The following is a 15799-nucleotide window of genomic DNA, read 5'->3' as shown; positions in this document are numbered from 1 at the left end:
AACACTAGGCTGTGTCATGGGCTCATGTCATACCTTTTAACAATTGTATAACCTTCAGAAAAGCAAACTACCAAAAAACCATCCTCACATACACCGCGCAAAAAATGCACATATCATTCCTCAAGCACTGCCTACATCACAACGTCACGCCAAACTTTGCCACTGTACGTGGTAACCACTCCATTCTCGGGAACAAAAAAATTTGCTATCGAGCTTCACGAGCACTCATCAAGCAGGCCATACATGACAGATTCAGAAAGAAAAATCAAGCTTATTCTTACATCCACAATACTAAACGTAGACTGAAAACCTTATTGTCCCCTAAAGAGTGGGCTGGCTTCTCTGAAATCACCCAAACACACATCAACGACTACGCGATGTTAACTGAAGCTCGACACACAAAAAAATGGTATGCCTTAACAGGCACAAAATACATTACACATACTGTTCCCTATCTTTCTGACACCTCCGCCTCACGACCCACACTTGACAACTTCATCAAAAATCTATCACACCACGTTCTCACACCGACGAGATCATCATCCTAAACAAAGGTCTTAACTTCGCGATATCCCCTAAATTCGTACCGAAAAAAGACATTCATCGAAATCCAAGCGAAACTTGAAAATGACCCAAACAGAGACACAATATTCCAAAAGATAAACAACATTATAAATAGCAAAATAATAGTGAAACCCAACATCACTCCCAACTTACAAAGTGCCCTTTTATCTTTAAAAAAGAACCCTGATATCATGATCACAAATGCTGACAAAGGTGACACCGTTGTCATCATCAATAAAACGGATTACCACAACAAAATAATGGCCATCAGCTAAACAAAGCTAAATAATGGCCAAGACCTAAACAAAGGTCTTAACTTCGCGATATCCCCTAAATTCGTACCGAAAAAAGACATTCATCGAAATCCAAGCGAAACTTGAAAATGACCCAAACAGAGACACAATATTCCAAAAGATAAACAACATTATAAATAGCAAAATAATAGTGAAACCCAACATCACTCCCAACTTACAAAGTGCCCTTTTATCTTTAAAAAAGAACCCTGATATCATGATCACAAATGCTGACAAAGGTGACACCGTTGTCATCATCAATAAAACGGATTACCACAACAAAATAATGGCCGTCTTAAACGACCAACACACCTACCAAATAATCCACAATGATCCTACCCCCGACCTCATAAAACAAATAAACAGCACCTTATACACCTTAAAAAGTCAAAACAAAATAGATAAAACCACAACGAGACACACAACCCCCCGCACCACTCGCACCCCTTATGTTCGGGAACATCAAAACCCACAAAGACGGTTATCCGATATGACCCATAGTCTCCTACAAGAACACCACCACAGCTCCTTTATCCAAATTTGTTGCCAAACTCATCAAACCACTACTAACAACGTCTATCTGCATGATCAAAAATACAGATGACCTATTCTGGAAATTAAGCAACACTACTCTATCCCAGGATGACATCCTCTCCTCACTAGATGCAACTTCATTATACACCAACGTGGATGTTCCCAAAACTTTAGACATCGTACACACACTACTCTCCGAGGATCACACCCTACACACACGCACAATAACACCAAATGACATCATTAGTTTGATTAAACTCACAATATCTGCCAATTTCTTTAAATTCAACAACTCCTTATATGTTCAAATTTTCGGTCTCCCAATGGGCCAAAACATCAGTGGACAATTAGCGGAGTTATTCCTGGCACACATTGAATCACTTCTACTTCCACCCCCCCCCCCCCACCCCCCCCACCCCCCCCCCCCGGCATCACCTTCTATGGCAGATACGTAGACGATATTCTATGCATTGGCAAACCCTCACACATCTCCGCCTTACAAACATCCCTCAACGATTTTAGCAACAGACTACAATTCACCATGGAAACAGAACAGAACAAATCCATCAATTTCTTAAATCTTACATTAATCAGAAGCCATAACAGAATTGCAACGAAGATATTTCACAAACCCACACATGTCGGAAACTACCTCCATTTCAGTTCATACCACCCGTATTCCGTTAAAAAATCTGTCATCCTATCACAATTTATAATGCTTACAATTTCTCCACCAACAACAATTTTCTTAACACTGAACTCAAGTATTTAACACAGGTTTTCAAAAATCGCAACTACCCCACGCATCTAATAAATTACGCGAACTATACGGCAAAATCCCGTCTTAACAATAATACAACAAAAGCAGACTTCCCGACACGTATGGTCATCAAATTGCCATACATCCAAAACACATACAAGGCTTACAAATACATTTTCAAAAACACGGACTATAAGCTAGTATTCACCACAAACCATAAATTAGCAACTCTCCTAAAACCTACTAAATCTCTCACTCATAAAGAATTATTCGAACACCACAACGTAGTCTACAAATTTCCTTGTCAAAAAGACTGTGATGTCACCTACACGGGCTCTACAATTAGGTCGTTATGGACTAGACTACAAGAGCACTTCAGGGATTGCAATATTCCCATTCCAGAATATCTGAACACGAAAAAGCATCGCAACATCAAAAAGAAAAACAAACCACAGAATACAGGGAAGACTGAAATTGCAGCTCACGCCCTTGAACTAAAACACATCCTCCAAATTGACAAAGCCATAATCATTGACAAACAAGAAAACGAAACGATGCTTAGAATATCCGAAACTATTGCCATAAAATGCGATGGTAATTCTATCAATGTCCACTGCTCCTACCTAATTTCCGAATGTTGGACGTTCCAAAACTTACAAATTAAGCCATGCCTCCGGCCATTTAGCGACAACAAATGCCCAACTTTGGCAGATACATCTTGCAGCCTTGACATAGCCCTACAGTCATTCCCACAAAGTTCCGACGATGGTTAGATGATGATCGAAACGGTCCAACCCCGTAAACCCTTGCCCCAGTTTCCACATAAGGATACCCTTCCCCTTCTTCCCCCCATCTCCCCACAACAAAATAATATATATATATATATTTATATATATATATATATATTATTAATAGTAACCCGGGTTCCCAAACTTATTTCCCGTGTCTCAAGTACATCCCCATGTTTTTTCCCTCTCTTCCCCCCCCCCCCCCCCTTTCAACAAGAGCTTGGATTTAGAAGGCATCTTTAAACCAAATCAAGGTATGTACATAATTTTTCCACATTTTTATTCTGCCATAATTGCCTTCTACACTCACCCACAATGCCCTAAAATATATATATACCCCTTTTGAGTTATGTTAGCCAATCTATTAAATATAAGGGACACTCCTAAACAAAAACAGGCTAAAATAGCCGTTAATTATATTAATAGTGTTTAAGAGGAGTAGCATGGGAATTTCCCAGAAATTATACTTAATTGACGTTAATATTACTTAAGGATAATCGCATGGAATTTTCGAGGTTTTCGTCCTTTATTCTTGTCCGAATTTTTGATTTATTGTATTTCATCCTCGGAAAAAACTGTTCACATATGTGCTGCCGAAAAGACAAATGATTTTTCTTGAAAAAGCGCGAAAATTTGTATATTTTTCTTTCACCAAATAAAATTTATAAAAATCCGTCAAAGCAATGTTGTTAAATTGTGATTTTAACACTAAATCTGCCAATTGTCCTTGTTTTTGCAATTTAAGATTCAGTTCGTTTAGGTATTCCAGGACATCTACAAGGAATGCTAAATCACACACCCGCTCATCATCTTTTACTTGGTTAATTGTGTTTCCTTTTATGTCCATCATTTTACCTTTACTCAACCACCTCACTTCACAATAATAAGACACATCTTCATAATACGAAAATAGGTCTGCCAAATAGTCCTTAAATTGGTGGTGATTAAGTGCATGTGATTTAATAAATATAATACTGGCTTCTACAACTTCCATAACATTTGTGAATTTAATCGATTTTGCACACAGATTTTGTTGGTGGATAATGCACTGGAAATTTTCTGGATGGATCTGTAGTTCTATTGCTTTTTCATGAACTATTCCAATAAATCCCTTCTGTGCACCAACCATTGCAGGGGCTCCATCCGTACATATGCCAGATAGTGAACACAGAAGGGATTTATTGGAATAGTTTAAGCCCAAATCTCTCGAAGACTGTGTTGACTGTTTCAAATATATCTTCACCAGTAGTTGTTCCTTTTAATGGTCGAAGCGCCAATAATTCTTCTGTGATGTTGAAATCCGTTGAAAACAGATTCGTTGCACAGCAAACCTACAAGCAAACCTTTATTCAGAATAAAATAATAATCCTCCATCCAGTTGTCTTGAAATTGACGATTCTCTGCATCTACTTTTTTTTTTGCAATAACCCCTGACGTTGTCCCAAATATATAAGTGGTATTCAGAACTGTCAAACAAAACCGTCTTCTACACCGCAGACACTGAACAGAACACAACATCAACGCAGGCACTGAACAGAACACAACATCAACGCAGGCACTGAACAGAACACAACATCAACGCAGGCACTGAAGAGAACATAACATCAGTGCAGGCACTGAACAAAGCACAATACCAATGCAAGTACCGAACTGACACGTTCACACACGCCGCTAGTCAAAGCGAGAAAGAGACCTTGGTTGGAGAAAACATAGTGTGTTTTGCACAAGTCATATGACATCAGCTTAATGTGAGTTAATAGAACACACCATGTTTTCTCCCACCATGAATCAGACAAACTTCGCTGAAATAGATTAGGGCTGGATCAAAAGAAGTAGAGGGCCGGATCCAGGCCGGGGGTTGCCCATATGTAGTTTAAGGAGAAAGAAGGAATCACTTGTTTCTTGAAGGTCTTTTGGAAAACAGATTGAAGAAAGTTGTTCCAAAGGATGGAGATAGACCTAGTTGACAGAGTGGTACCTCTGCTCTCCAACCAGCAAGTCATGAGTTTGAATACTACTGTGTGTGTGCGTGTGTTGATGATTGTGATTCTCTGTAGGCAAGAGATGATTTTCATCATCCGATATGAGACCACTGCTCTGTTTATTGGAGGCCTGAAGTGATTTGAAAAGGTTCCATGTTTGGTCGCTATAGCAGAGTTTCCAGATTATGCAAAAAATAAATAAAAATTAAAATAAAATAGAAAATGAATAAAAATAGAAAAAAAAATTCTTTAGCCCACCCATGGTACCAATGCCCTATAGATTTACAGAAAAACCTTTTGTGGAACCACATTAAAAATGGAATGAAAGGGGAGGAAGAAGTTGGAGCAGTATGTTTCAAGCATTATCTTCCCATAGTCTTGAAAGTAAGTGGAGTAATGACAGTGGCTAGTCTGGCAGACCATTGTCCAAGGAAATGGTTATAGCACAGACATAAGGCAGAAACCAAACGTGTGTGCGTGTGTGTGTGTCAACAGTTTTACAGGTATGAAGTAATGTCTTGAAAAATACACCTTTCACCCTTTTTTAGTCACTCAATACAATTTTCTTAGATGCTAGGGACACCACATAAAGGTATATTATCCTTCTTCATTTATAAAAATCTCACACCAACTGGAGGGTACTTACATAAGCAATCTCACCCCCACCCATACCAGTGTGGTATCCTCAAAGTGCACGCGCACACACACACACACAGCCAGGGTTTGTTCTAATGACAGCCCTTGAAATTGAATTTGGGTAATTTTGCAACACTTTTTCAGCCAGTGGCTACAACCTCATAAAATAAGCAAAATAGTCCTCCCGCCACCATCCTTACAACCAACATACGAGATCATAACAAAACTATTCCCTTCCCTTATATTCAAGGTATATATGAAAAGATAGTTCTCTCTGCAAATGCCACCTTCAGATCACTTGTTCACCTATCTATGTTCATCCATTCCTCTAACTTCCTCTGTCAACTTCCTCTTACATCCTTCAGTGTATCAAGTTCCCTTTGCCTGCAGCTTGGCCTACTTTAGGCAGACTGGTAGATGTATTAATATCTGCCTTGAAGAACACAAGTACTACACCCGCTGTTCATCAGTACACCAAGTCAGGACTGGCAGACCATGTTTTAGATATTCCTTCACACAGGATTAAATGGAAAAAGGCAGATTGCTATAGGTCTGACAGAATATTTTTATAATTGGCATCAGCTGTGAAGTGCTTCCTTTCCTCAAAATGTATGGCTGTATTAATTTGCAAAGATCTGGAAGATAGTCATTCTACGACCAATTAGCACAGACTTTTTGGAATTAACTGCTCTTATCTGCTTCCTATAGGCTACCGTGTAAGAACATTATTTTCTTTTCAGTTTTCAGGAAGTGACAACATATACTAAAATATTATAAACACTGTAATACTTTCCTGTATTTCAACAGTGTTACATTGCCATTATCAGGGATCACAAAAAACAATGATATGTGCATGCATGCAGGCACTAATGTTGAGCAAATGAGACTGAATAAAGGCAACAGAAATCAGGCCTAGAGTCCTAAACAGTGCCCCTAGTGGGCTAAATTGCATTGACTTGGCTATTTGGCTGACATTCATAAAATATATGCTTCCTAGATTTGGGGCAGTCTCATGCATCCAAATTATTGAGGTTTAGAAAGTTTTTTAAGCTAAGGCAGATTCAGTAAATGGTCTTTCATACTTGTATTTGCTGTGGTGTAATAGAGTGGCCTTCTTATTATTCTGTGGTGGGTGTCCAAAGCATGGTCAACAAGTCCCAAGTGGCTGTATTGGTGGAACCAGATGTAGTACTAGTGTTCAGATATACTGATATTGGCTGTCCTGCCTGTTTGGCAGGACAGTTTTCAACTGAATTGGACCTAGTATGTTGCTGTTACATGGCTTTATTATTTTTTGGATTTTCTGGGGGGTTGTAGTATTGGCTAAGAAAGTGCTAAGGATATTGTCAAGTTTACTAGTTAGGGCTCTGAATTCCAAACAGATTAACCCTCTCATGCATAAGGGCCTCATATGAGGACACATTATGTGTCCTGATATGAGGACATAATTTTTAACATATACAGGGCACAAATTTAGCAAAATTAATGAATTCATGATAATTCTATAAGATTAAATGATAGTACTGTATCATCATAATTTTATATAAATGAATATAAAAATTCATGCACGAGAGGGTTAATTTTGCCCTGTTATATACGGTTTTTATAATACCATATTGTTTTTTTTTGAGGGGGGGGGATGATGCTGGCGAAGGTTTACCTGTATGTGTGGGTTTTCTGTAAAACGGAGAATGCCAGAGATCCTTCAGGCTGGCATGTAATCAGATTATCTAGGAATGGGAGTCTGTTGTTTTCCTTTTCCAAGGAACTGGATCCTGGGGTGTTGATTATTTAGGTGTGTTAAGAAACTGTAGAGTGTATCCAGGTCATGCAGCCAATTGGAGAACACATCATCCATCTAGCGTAACCAGACAATGGGATTTTGTGGGACAGAATTTAAGGCGTTTTCTTGAAAGGTCTCCATAAAGAAGTTGGCAGGGGTGTAGAGAGTGGAGAACCCATGGCAGTTCCCTCTACCTGTTTGTAGAATTTTCCTTACCAAACGAAATAGCTTGAGTTCATGGCAAACTGAAATAAGGCTGAGATATCAGGAGAAAATATGCCTTGGATGATATCTAAGGTATCTTTGAGTGAGACATTGGTGAATAAGGAGATGTGTTGGAGTGTGAGGTTTTTCTATACTGGCTTTAAAGTGGACTGAGTTTTTTTTTCATGTGTGAAGGTGTGTTGCCAATATATGTTCTCACAAAAGCTAAACCACTAAAAACTCACACAATATTGTTTAACATTTATATCAATGACATCGTCAATGGATATTCAATCGTTTGCAGATGATGTGAAGCTGGGAAGGGTTATTAGTAATAGAACAGATGCGGCAGTCCTGCAAGAGGATTTGAATAAACTAGACAGATGGGCAAATGAATGGGGTGTCGGTTTAATGCAGCAAAATGTAAAGTCTTGAAGTTTGGGATACATCGACGGGAGGCTGCATACTCGATTGGAAGAGCTGTACTGGAGGAAGTAGGGGAGATGAGATGGGGATGATGGTTAGTAGAAACCTGAAATTCAGGAAACATATTGCAAAAGATGGTGAAGATAACCTAGTGGATTGCTCCAATACTAAAAAGGATGCTGACCTGTGGAGATAGGAATTATTGTTCCATTGTATAAGACCTTGATCAGACCACGCTTGTTCTCAAATTTGGTCTCTAGGATTTGAAGGGGATAAATTAGCTGGGGAACGGGTACAGAAGCAGATAACAAAGATGGTTTCAGCACTGTCCAATGTTAGATATGAGGATTAGCTGAGGGAATTTGGACTGCAGAGTTTGGTAGATAGAAGAAGGAGAGGTGATGTGATTGAAACTTTTAAACTGTTGAGAGGTAGTTACAGGGTTGACACTGGGTTGTTCTTTCGCTTGGTGGAGCAGCAGAAAGGAGCAATGACAAGGGACCATCCCTGGAAGTTATGCAAGGAAGCTGTGAGAAGGAGGGTGAGGAGTGGTTTCTTTGCATGGAGGTTGACTGAACCGTGGAATGCATTGCCTGATAGTGGTGAGAGCAAGCATTGTCAATGAGTTCAAGGAGTGGTATGATAGACTTTGTGTTTCCTAGGGCCTTTTGATTCCATGGAGGCCTGAATAATAATAATGATTATATATTGGCAACACACCTTCACACATAAAAAAAACTCAGCCCACTCTAAAGCCAGTATAGAAAACCTCACACTACAACATACTGATATAATGATCAGTTTTGATGCCTCCTCCTGATCCACTAATGTCCCATCAAAGATACCTTAGACCTCATCCAAGCCATATTTCATTCCAATATCTCAACCCTATTTCAGTTCATCATGAACTAAGGCTATTTCATTTCGTAAGGAAAATCTATAAACAGATAGACGGGGACTGCCATGGGTTCTCCACCCCCTGGCCAACTTCTTTATGGAGACCTTTCAAGAAAAAGCCTTAAATTCTGTCTCACAAAATCCCACTTTCTGGCTATGCTACGCTATGTAAATGATGTGTTCTCCATTTATAGGCATAGCCTGAATGCACTCCATAATTTCTTAACACACCTAAACAGTCAACATCCCAGGATTCAGTTTACTTTGGAAAAGGAAAACAACAGTCTCCCATTCCTAGATAATCTGATTACACACAGCCTGAAGGATCTGGCATTCTCTATTTTACAGAAAACTCACATATAGGTAGACCTTCACCAGCATCATTCCCCCCCAACAATATGGGATTATAAAAACCCTATATAACAGGTCAAAATTAATCTGTTTGAATAACAGAGCCTTAACTACTGAACTTGACGATATCCTTAGTACTTACTTAGCCAATGGCTACAATCCCCCCAAAATAATAAAACCACGTAATGGCAACTACCCCCTCTTCTCTCTCTTCAAAGCAGAAATTACTCAAAATCTGTCACATTCCATATATCTGGGGCACATGTGAAAAATTAACAAAAATTCTAAAGAAATATGACCTTACAACTAATTACAGACCACATAAGAAATTGGCATCTCTTATCTGCTCAACCATGACCAGCCCCATTCCCTATACCAGGGTTTCTCAAAACTTTTCCTACTATGGAACACTTCACAAATCCTGAAATTTTAACGGAACACCTTAGAGTCGAGTATCATCGGTCTCATATTCAATGTAAAGCTAAGCGTGCACTATCGCCGCAGCAGGTATTGCATCACAAAAATGTGATAGCACATACTACAGGTATGTTGGGTCACAGCACACTGCATTGACCTTGCTTGTGACTACATGTTTCCTAGAATAGATACCACCATACTTCACTCCCACTCAGAGGTGTTGACAGCCACCTTAGTTCAACCACCTGCTGTCCTTAATAGCACAATCCACATGCAGAGTGAGGATCACCTAATTTCCAATCATGTTTGAACTTGTTGCAGCATTTAAAACCATTCCAGTCTTGTATCAGCTAAAAAAATCAGCTAACGCCTTTTTATTCCCGTATAAGGGGAGTAGGCGAGGCTATTTAGCCCTATCTAACTTTTGGAGACTGAGTGGGCAGTTCAATCTCCACTGGTACCAATCAGAGATAGATGGCCCAAGGCTATCACTAATTAAGCGGTACTCAGTGAAGAGAGACGGCTCAAATGTGCCGACATCTTGTGGTCCCTAACCCTAACGCAATATATTTAATGTCTGAAATAATGTGGGATCTACGGTCTATTTTCTTGCGTTTACAGGACGAAAAACCCGAGTTTCCGGGAGGAAAAACCTGCTTGCCCGTGCCAGAGATCGACTAACTCGGGAACCGGTCGAAAAAAGGCTTAGAAAAATTTCCTCTAGTCGCCGACTAGACTCGAAACCAAGTCTTCCTTTGTGCGGCCAAGCACCGTGGTTGGCAAACGCCACATCCACTGAGCTACACAGGCTCTCCAGTCTTGTATTAATTTTGATAATTTTTCACAGAACACTTATTCACTTTCCACAGAACATAGTTATGGAAACACTGCCTTAGACCTAACAGGAGTATACCAGTTCCATTTCAGTTGAAAACTGTTCTACTATGGTAGGACAGCCAATATCAGGATATCCAAACACAAGTACTACATCTGGTTCCACCAATACAGCCACTCAGGACTTGCTGACCATGCTTTGGACACCCACCATAGAATTCGTTGGAAGAAGGCCTCTTTATTACACCACAGCAAATACAAGTATGAAAGACTATTCATCGAATCTGCTTCAGCATTTTTTTTTTCCTGATGATAGCAATGTAACATTGCCAAAATATAGGAAAGTATTAAAGTTTTTTGTAATTAATATTCTAGTATATGTTGTCGTTTCTTGAAAAATTAAATGCTATATATAACCAATGTATAAGTTTATCTACAATAGTTCCTTTTCAGTTGCAATTTGAATTGTCTTCTGATCACTGGTTAGAAAAATCATTGAAATATTAGTGAGTACAATAAATTAATGTTTCTTCTGGTGTTTATACCATGAAGTGCTGTTATGAAAGGCTAGAAGTGAAATTCAGTCCAAAAAGGACTATTATGGAGAAGGTGAAGTGAAATCTTTCTTGCAAGAAATAAGACTGGACTGTTTCTATTAAGATTTAATGGAATGAAGACAGCACAAAGAATGAATTAAAGGTTTAATGATTCCAGTATTTTATCTGTCACAAAGACATCATTGTGGGCTATTATATAACAGTTGTAAAATGAACAAAGAATAAGTGGAAGAGAGTGGACTGGATGCATAGTCAGTAGAGAGACATTGTCCGTGAGCAGCCTTATGTGTTAGGCAGGAGGTCTAAGAATTAATGCTCTTTGTATCTTGAAAAGATTCACTCAGTCATATTTAGGTTCATTGGTTTTTGAGATCTTGTGGCACAGTTATGGTCTGTTCAACTTGGCTACCCTTAACTGCCAACAGATATATTTCTTATGTTCTTCCAGACGGATGTCAGTAGTTCCTTCAGTTTGTCCATAATAATACAAGTTGCAAGAACAAGGGAGCCATGTATATACCTGTAACTGGAAGCAAAGTGCAGAGATTTTTTTTTAAAGTTTTTGCAGATTTTCTGAGGTGTTCTAGATATAGGAAGTATCATTAGCCTTACTGTAATTTGTGTGTTAAGAAGGCTGAGGGATGAATGGTGGAACAAGTATTTTATTAATTTTGTTGGAATAGTAGACATCAGACAAGAAAGTGTGGTGAATAAAGGTAAATTCAGCTGTCAGTGAAGCCTGGCTGGAACAGAGGTGATGGCTCTGTTAAAGACGTGTAGAAAAGCTTAGGTGTTGGTATTTCATCTTTCATTTTTTTTTTTTTGCTAATTCACAACACAAATAATAATAAGAAAATTAATAGGATTTATTTAATTATCTTGCTGGTTTAATCCAGCATCTTCAGGGCACAATTTGTCACATTACAGCAAATTAGTTAACAGTAAGAATGGTTTAATATTAAGTTTTAGATTTGGTACCACATTAAAAGATTAGGCTTAGGTGTTGGTATTTCATCTTTCTTTTTTTTTTTTTTTTTGCCTAATTCAAAACACAAATAATAAGAAAATTAATAGGATTTATTAAATTATTTAGCTGGTAATATTTTGCTGGTTTATATCCAGCTTCTTCAGGGCAGAATTTGCCACAGTACAGCAAAGTTGGTTAATAGTAGGAATGGTTTAATATTAAGTTTTAGATTCGGTACCGCATTAAGATTTTAAGGCTTTCTGTCATCTTTTACAATTTTAAATCATTCCCACTCTAATTGTTGCTGTTTGACAAACTGTGCACTGAAGATGTTGGGTATAAACCAATGAAATATTATCAGCTAAATAATTTACATATCGCATTTATTTTTTTCTTATTATTGTGAGTTAAATTGCGCTTGCCTTCCTTCACCATATACAGAATCAAACTGAAGGGTGGGGAACCTACTATACTTCACCATAGTAAATGCAACCAAAACTTATTTTTAGAATTAGTTTCATATCTTAAAAAAAAACCAACCAAACCTAAATAAATATGGTTGTGTGAAACTCTCCAGGAAACATTAATTCTTAGATCTCCTGCCAACAGCCAGGGATTGAGAAACTGGCTATTGTCATCAGATTGCATGTAGATTTGCATGTTGAATTCATATTTAATAGAATTGAAGTAATATTAGGAACATACAATTTGATGGCCTTTTTTTTATTTAATGAAACATTTTTTATATTTTATAATTAAAAATTTTCAAAGGTTTAACACTGGCTTTTTAATACAAAAAGTGTTTCCATTCTCATAAAAGGTAGGTGAACTTGAACTTTAAAGAATTTAGAACAGCATTTTTCCACATTTCAGTTGAATCCTTACTGTTGAATTGAGATTTTAGAATATTTTCTTCTGAGAGCTCATTCATTTCTCACTCTTTCAGGTATATTTTGTTCATCGATTATCATTGCAGTTGAAGAAAATGCTCTGCTGATGAAACACCTGATCGTGAAAGGTCAATATTGAAAAAATCAGATTTCTTCTTAAATGTGAGTTTGTTGCACATTTCATGTATATTGATTTGGTTTTACCTTGCAAACAAGTATTTAAATAATTTTGTATTGCAGCACATAAAAATGCAACATTTCTGCAGAAATGATCTTTCAGTAATTCTATTTCTGAAAGTACATTAGTATCTCGAAACCAAGTCATGATTTGTTTTCCTGAAGCTAAAACTTTTTCTAGTACTTGATCTTGTGACAACCAACACACTTTCAAATAATATGAAACATCTACCAAAAATGTTTCATCCTCAAATTGGAGCTTGGTTCAAAACTGACATTGCTGTTAAAATATTTGCTCAAAAGTGGGATACCAATAACTTTATGTAATATTTTGTTTAAAATGGTAGGTTTAGCATAAATATAATATTGAGGCAAATACAGTGAAAAGAAATTAAGCTGTCTGGTTTTGGTATTTCCTTTTGTAACAAAATAACAAATCTTCATTTTGTTCTCATGGAAGGTGTATGTGCAAATATCATACTTATGAGATTATGCAAATTCAGTTTTATTTTCATATATTATCATTAAAAATGTTGATACATTTTTACCATGACAAAGCTAATAATTTCTAGTGGCAGTGAAAATTTTCAGCTGTGGCAAGAATAAAATAAACACTTGTACCAAATCAGTATCAGTACACTCATCTAGTACTACAGAGTAATAAATACCTATGCTTTGAATTTGAAGCTATTCAGAAATACCGACATGCAGTTCATTTGGTTGATTGGCTATTGTTCATTGTAAAAGAAGTTAGTAGTTTTTAATATGGCTCTCACCCATGAAAGGTTTTTCGTGTAAACCTATGGTACATTAATATGTGGGTGGGCTAAGGATTTTTTCTTCTTCTTTTTTTTTTTTTTTTTTATTAATTTTACATATTGCTTTGTATTTTTTGAATTTATTTTTTACATAGTATGGAACTATTGCTCTAGAGATCAAACATGCAACTTTTTTAAAGCCACATCAGACATCCACTAAGCTGATTGGTGGTCTCACTCTGGGTGATGAAATTCATCTCCTTGAGCTAAGGACAGTTACAAACGTCCATAGTAGGATTCAAGCCCACAGCCTCTTGGTTGGAGAGTAGATACACAAACCACTCAGCTAACTAGCTTGGCAGTTGCCTCTACTCATAAGCCTTATCTGGATCCAAGCATGTTATAACTTTTACAAGTCACTCCTTTATGATTTCCACATCATTGTTTGGTTTATCAAAAATAAATAAATAAAATACTGCTGTTGTTCTGTTTTTTGTAATTTCAGTTTTGAAAGTGCAAATTTCAATTCTTCTCCTTTTATTGATGTGTATTTGTGGTATATGAGTGTCATATTGCTTATTTGCATCATAATTCTTCCCTGTTGTAATCCTAGCATCACACAGTAAACACATATGGTCTTCTACAGAAACTGCATAATATTGCAACTCCCCATGTTTAAATATATAGTTTTTCTTTCATAATTCTGGCTCTTTTCTTTTTTTGACTTTATGACATTTTATTAATCTCAAAACGATGAAATTTCTATTAATGTAAAATACATGGCATAACTAAAAATTTGTACGAATATTAAGTTAGTTTAAAATATTTTAATTAATTAGTAATGAATTTAGGTCAAATAATGTTCTCATTTGCAGGCTTAAAAAAACACTTTTAAGTTGTCCTTAAATTGAATGTAATTTTAATACATCCAATTAAGTATTTGCACTAAGCACCATATTCCCATCACTCAAGCAGCCTAAATACCTATTTAAATGACCTTTGCCACAGACCTTATGATTCCTGTGAGCATTCACGGGATGATTTTTGAACAAACCATATATGAATTTGAAACTGTATGTAAGTAAAAGGTTGCTTTCAGTATCATGAAAGGCAGCTGTGTATGGCTTGACAACTACCTTTTGCCTTATACATTGGAACTGTAACCACTTTTCCACATATTAATATCTGTCCTTATCATTGCCATAATCTGTTGTATTGTTCTAACCACTTTCAAAATGAGAGTGGTTAGGACAATATGTGGCCCTTACCTCCCACCCCCAAATTGCCTCCTTTTTATCATCAAACCAAATCACATTCTCAAATCCTGTTATTATGATATAATACATCGAACTGAACACTTTTTCTTTAGGAATACATTTCAAATATTAGCGTTCAAGCTAATCACTACCATAAATGTATGTATACAGGGATGATCACAGAAATGGAATAGATTAGGATGTAAGTAGGGAAGTTGACACTGAGCAGATGTATGTGTTGATAAAGGTGATTAGGCAAGGACAGATATGTGTGTGTGTCGGGGGGGGGGGATCACAACTAACATGTGGCTTTGGTAGGATTGGTTATAGAAATAAAAGTGAACTGGTGTGTTTATTTATAAATGTTTGGAGTATCAGAAATAAGGGTGATGGAATGGTTTTGCTGGCGTCACATGACAGTAGTAAGACTTTTGCTTGGTGTGTGAAGTTATTCATCCCAAAATCATTGGAATAAGTGAAACATGGTTGAATGAAGATGATATCGTAATGAAAATAGAAATGGATGGATACAGTGTTTTTCATGAGGATGGGAAGAACAAGAAGAGGGGGGGAGAAGAGAATTCTACTGATAGCAGGGCAATTATGTTGACATGAAAGAGGGAAATAGTGGCAATGGTTATGAGGCAGTGTGGTGTGAGGCTGATAGGAAGACATATTTAGTTGGGTTTTGCAATAGGCTAGCAAATGTGGAGGGTGGTGATGAA

At 37.2% G+C, this 15799-nt stretch overlaps 1 protein-coding gene across 2 annotated transcripts in view; it reads left to right on the top strand.

Annotated features, from left to right (window-relative positions):
- DCAF12 (DDB1 and CUL4 associated factor 12-like protein) overlaps positions 1-15799 on the top strand; it is a 172876-nt gene that overhangs the window by 27372 nt on the left and 129705 nt on the right. For both annotated transcript variants that reach the window (XM_090391379.1, XM_090391380.1), the window contains exon 2: positions 12940-13045. The gene's annotated coding sequence lies outside the window, so the exon portion shown is untranslated. The remainder of the gene's footprint in view (positions 1-12939; positions 13046-15799) is intronic.

The sequence above is a fragment of the Typopeltis vanoorti genome, chromosome 4 (assembly GCF_054136105.1).
Source record: "Typopeltis vanoorti isolate ZY-2024b chromosome 4, IOZ_Tvanoo_1.0, whole genome shotgun sequence".
Taxonomy (NCBI): domain Eukaryota; kingdom Metazoa; phylum Arthropoda; class Arachnida; order Uropygi; family Thelyphonidae; genus Typopeltis; species Typopeltis vanoorti.
This window is presented reverse-complemented; position numbering and strand designations above follow the sequence as displayed.